We start from the raw sequence: 5,491 nt of genomic DNA on the forward strand, positions 1-5,491 counted from the left end.
GGGTTGCTGGTTTGGTGGAGTACTGAGAAATTGCTCCCTGTAAACTGTCTTTTTAGAATCTGTTCATTCTGTTGTCACGTAAATGCACTCCCAAAGTGCTGGACAGACTGAACACAACTTGTCATCACCCATAAAAAATTGCTGTTAGGCCATGAGGATGTGCAGAGCACATCCTCACTCACCCTTCTCCAAAGCAACACATGGCTCCCCGGAGCAGATGGACAGCCAGGAAGCAAGTTCATGTTTGTGGTGGCAGTGGAAGTGGCTAGGGTTGACTGTCCTATGTGAGGGTCTGCCTCAAAACTGTTCCCACCGCAGTGACTGAAGAGCCCTTTGAGGACAGCAGGTTCCTGTCCCCAGTCACCTTGAGGCAGTGGTGGTGGTGGGGATTTACAACAAAGCAAAGGGACCTCAGAGGAGCTGGTTCCTGGAAACACCCAGCTCGACTGGAATCCCTGTTTGTCTTACCTCTCTCTATGAATCTGTGAGATTTGTTCTTTTTAAAGCCACCTTTCATACTGTACACAAAACCCCTCACATTTTAGTTTCAGGGTTCCCTCAAGCCCATGTTTCATACCTAAGACATCATGCGGTCATTATTTTACTACCTTGCTGGTGGCTCAGTGTCCCTCTTCACTTGCTCCCCACTTAAAAAGTACCATAATCACTCCTGCCTCGCATCCTCCTCAGAGACACACATGCCAGTGTACCCCAATATTTCTGCTAGGACCTCAATTTTCTTCCCACACCAAAGGCTCTCTGTCCATACCATTCTCCCTTGCCATCTACCCTCCGACACACTGCAATGATTTTGTCTTCCTCTCATTTTTCCTACTCATGGCTCAGTTGACCCTAATTTCCTTATGCTAAGGACTTTATGCTTTCTTTCTGTGCTAAGAACTTTATGTTCTATTTTTTCTTTTCAATTCAGGCTCCCCCCACCTCCTTCCCTCCCTACCTCCAGGCCAGGGCTCATACCCATTCCCTCACTGCTATGGGGTGTTTTTTCTCTCTGGGAGAGAGATTATTCAGTGTGGGTGTGCCCCAGCTGTATTAAAAGGACAAACAGACAGGATGGATGGGCACTGTTATCTTGGAAGGTGCTAATGGATTTTCTGGTTCACTATAGACTTAGAAAAGTGCCTGAGACTGTAGTTCTGATAAACGTAGGGAAAAGGCTCTGTACCCTCTACTAAAATCAGTAGAGTTCTGCCCACTCGTGCCAAGAATACTCCCTGAAACTCAAGAAATAAATGGAAACTGTGTTCAGAAGTTACTGCTTTAGAGAAGACAGAGGTATTGTGAGGCTGAGTGTGGGGCTCACAAACTCCACCCAGAAGTTGTACAAAACAGAGGAGAAAACAGTCTAGCAAATATGATAATGTGATTTATTCAAAGATGTTTTCACACTGAAGAACATCTCTTTAGGCCTCCTAAGCCAAATCAAGGCAATACCCTCGTGCATACTGAGAAAAGCAAAACGTCTACCCATATTTTTCATAAAATACTTATCACTTTCTTCTTAATTTGGGTTTAAAGCTAGCATGAAAATTGCCTTAATCTCCACACTCCCAGTCGCATTAAACTGTCTATTTCTCTTGCTCTTTTTCCTCTGGTTTATTTATTTTTGGCTCCTTCTCCATCATTCCTGGTTCATATTTATTTGTGTTTTTTCTTGTTTTTCAAATATGGAACCTGCTTCTATTGTCTTTATTCAGACAAATCTTTATTGAAAGCAAATGGCAGTCTTAGAGGAGAAAAGGCAACAGAAATGATCCATGGTTTTCATATTAGGATCTTGCTTCTGTGGCAAGCTGTATGCTCATAGAGATATTCACCAATATACAAGTAGCCTCAGATTTGATCACAGATGACCGGTTAAATATTATGTTTCCATTTACAATCTATATAAGGAATTTATTGTTCATAAAGTTTTCTATTTTTAACCTATTTTTAAAATGGTTTCCACTCAGAAGGGACAGTATTATTTAGGAATCTAATTCTTGTGCTATGAATTATTGAAGACTGAAGGAAAACTAACTGTTTTGCTGTCAAGGTACATATGTAAAAACATTGATCCACGCCTTTGACTGATGATGGTTTCTTGTCAAATCATTTGAGTGATACAATTTGTGCAAAAACCTTTGTATTCTTCTATGTTGCTTCCAGAAATGGCCAGGTGTTTCTTGGTACATAAATTGTATTAATCTTGAAAGGGATTGTAAACTCCTTTTTTAGCAGAGTGAAGATGGATGATTTATCTCTAAGACAGTCAAGACTCATAATTGCACATCTTCAGTCAATGGGAATATTGCTCTTGACTTCAGTAACTACAAAACAAACTCATAGGCAGGAAGAAAGTTTTTTTTTTTGTGTGTGTGTGTCTAACCCTCCCCAGAGGAGATAGTTGAGCATTTTTCTTAGATTGAGACTATGGTTTTCTCTCTGGGTCTTGGCATTTCCTTAGAAATTACCATTACCTTTATTTTTCCCGCATAATTTATCTCCCTAGTACAGAGTCTGAGCCATTCTGAACAAGTAGGTAGTCACCTTGCTACAGCTTGTTTTACCCTGTGCTGGTGCAGTTAATACTGTATTATGCTGGATACAGAGAAGTTCAGAACAACAGACCACAGGGATTTCCTGAGAAACTGGGAAATATTTCTTACATTTCTTTCAGCTTCTTCAGTGTTTCATCCTTGTAATCATATCACTACCATGCTAGCCAGCCTCAAGAATATAAAGGAAACTCAATTTGTTAGTTCTATAGCTTTAAATAATCCTGAAGAGAAAAATGTTGGGGAGAGATTGCATGTTATTGATTTTTTTTGTCTCTATAATCACGTAAAGGAAGAGGCTTTCTGGGGAGTAAACATCTTTCTACAAATCCATTCAGGATTTGAGAAGCTGGTTTTTTAGTAAATTTTCCTGAAAGAAGTTTTACAACGTGTTTAAATTATTGCCAGACACCTATCCCTCTTTGGCCCAGGGCCAATATTTAACAAGCAGTATGAGCAGCCCACTCCAAATTTTCCCTTCTCCTCCCCTCTCTTCTCCTCTCCCCTCCCCTCCCCTCCCCTCCCCTCCCCTCCCCTCCTCTCCTCTCCTCTCCTCTCCTCTCCTCTCCTCTCCTCTCCTCTCCTCTCCTCTCCTCTCCTCTCCTCTCCTCTCCTCTCCTCTCCTCTCCTCTCCTCTCCTCTCCTCTCCTCTCCTCTCCTCTCCTCTCCTTTTCCTTTTCCTTTTCCTTTTCCTTTTCCTTTTCCTTTTCCTTTCTGTACTTTTCTTGAAGTTGTGAGCAATACTGGAAAGTCTGGGCTGTATGATGCAAACAAGTCACAGGCTGGGAAAGCATGTTTATGCTCTGCTTTACTAGAATTACCATATCATGAAGGAAACCTCCCTCATGCCGAGCATTCCTGAGGAAATCTTTCCTTGTTCTTATTAAGCCAGGTGATCATCTTGAACTTACAGATGTTTTAAAAAATATATAAAATGGAGTGGGCTATTTCACAAGTCTGTAAATAGAGTAGAAAGGCAACTAAATGTCCAAGCATCTTAAAAACATATCTTACCTCAAATGCAAAAGTAGGGATACCTCTGACTACTGCCATGGGACAACTGGTGGATCCCGTCCTCTGTTACCAGTATTCTCCTGCAGCCCTTCTTAATTTATGTTGCTGCTCCTTCTGTCTTTCCAGGATGCCCTGCCTGTCAGGAAAAGAAGGCAGAAGAAAGAACTGATGAACACAGAGATCTCAGCATCTGGGCCATTTTACACGCCCCCCCTCAACATCTTCATTACCAGGCTGCCAAGGTCAGTTGTTCCGACATGAAGAGTGAGGTTTTGTATTACATCTAAAGCAAAGTGACTGTGGGCTGCTGCCAACAATGAGCCCTTTCACTGCTTTTTACTCTCGGATCCAGTTTACCTATGACCACACCAAGGCCTGACTCATAGGAAGCAATGGGGGTGCCACTATAGCAGATACATGCAGTTGTCCAAAATTTGATGTAACATGAAACTTCTCCAGAAGATGCCAGGTGATGCTTTAAACAGGCATGTCTGGGTGCAACCTCTGACTCCTGCTGTTTGGGAAGAAGGTTTGTCTTAGGTGTGGCAGAGCAGCTAGCAGAGAAATTAACCCCTTGGACACAAGACATCAAGTTCGCTCTCCTCTGAGCAGGGTTGTGAGCCAACCACATTGAAGCCTGTTTAAACAGGATAGTGCCTTGCATGCATTCTATTGTGTAATCCAAGCAGCTTTGCAGAAGTTTATCCTAAAAACCAACAGTTGCTACGCAGAATTAATCTTACAATATCAGACTGGAAAGGTCAGTTCCTTACTTTTTTTGCCAAATGCTGGTAGGCATAGAAGAGATCTGAAAACCAATAAAACCAACAAAAGCTTTAGGAAAGAAAAAAAAAAACAAAACCAAAATACTTTGACTAATAGAAATTTTGACAAATTTGGTAAATGAGAATTTTGTTCCAATCCCACACTGCTGAAATTCCACACCCTGCTTGCTTCAAACCCCCAAATGAACAGCAAGGATGTTATCTATCTGAATGGTCTGTAGCACAAGAGTGCCTGGGGCACTGGGCTAGTTAGCTCATTGCAGAAGGCACTGTGTGCATGCTCACACTTACACAGGGTCTATGAAAAGGCAATCTCAGGTTCAGAAAAGCCATGGAAACATAGCAATATACAGCAAATGGGGGGAAAGGGGGTGAAAATAAGGGTGCAGAGCAATGGTAAGATGCTTTGGAACAGTGAGGTGAGCAGCCTATCACTTCACCTAGGCAGAGCTCTCATCTTATCTGCACCTTGGTGCATGGGAGGCCGTATCCAGGTCCCAGGACTGCAGAAGAACAGTAGTAGTAGGGCCTCAGAGAGTGTGGGTCCATCCAGCAGGACCAGTTCTTCTGGCCTGGCTTAATCTTCTCCTCTGTATAGATGCTGTTTGCCACAAGGAAGACAGAAACTATAGTGTTAAGTGCAAATGTGCAAGATCTTAGTGACCTGGCTGGGAAGTGTGAGATAAGGGCAAACTTTTGTGGTGACCCAGCAGCCAGAGATGTGATCCTGCAGTTGGGTATGAACATGCATAACTTTAGTTATGTGTATTTTGATGGGCAGGACAGCTCCTTTTACATATGGTGACCCAAGGCCAAGGAAAAGAAAGTTTGCACCAGTAATGATCTGTAGGATCAGCCATGTGCTCTAACGACCAATATGGACAGGGCCACGCACCGGACAGGGAAGGTCTGGAAGGCCAAGTGAGGAAGTTTGCATTTGATGCAGCAGAAAAGGAGACAAAAGGACAGGTACAAAAAACTCCTGAGGGCCAAACAGAAATTTGAGACTATGACATTCAATGGTAAGGTGTACTGCAATGAAGTAAACTGAATTCATCCTTAACCTCCTGTGGTAAATTAACCACCTGCACCTGACAGTTCTGGCAGTCTTGGGTGCTAATGGACAAAGAAAAA

At 42.6% G+C, this 5,491-nt stretch overlaps 1 long non-coding RNA gene across 1 annotated transcript; it reads right to left on the reverse strand.

Moving 5' to 3' along the window:
- Positions 1-3,572: 3,572 nt before the first annotated feature.
- On the reverse strand, positions 3,573-5,173 carry LOC142599889 (uncharacterized). The gene is made up of 3 exons (XR_012833315.1): positions 4,826-5,173; positions 4,346-4,380; positions 3,573-3,708 (listed from the first exon to the last, which is right to left on the reverse strand). It is a non-coding gene; the product is annotated as an uncharacterized LOC142599889 (long non-coding RNA).
- Between the last annotated feature and the right edge of the window lie 318 nt (positions 5,174-5,491).

The sequence above is a fragment of the Balearica regulorum genome, chromosome 1, assembly GCF_011004875.1.
Source record: "Balearica regulorum gibbericeps isolate bBalReg1 chromosome 1, bBalReg1.pri, whole genome shotgun sequence".
In the NCBI taxonomy this organism is placed as follows: Eukaryota; Metazoa; Chordata; class Aves; order Gruiformes; family Gruidae; genus Balearica; species Balearica regulorum.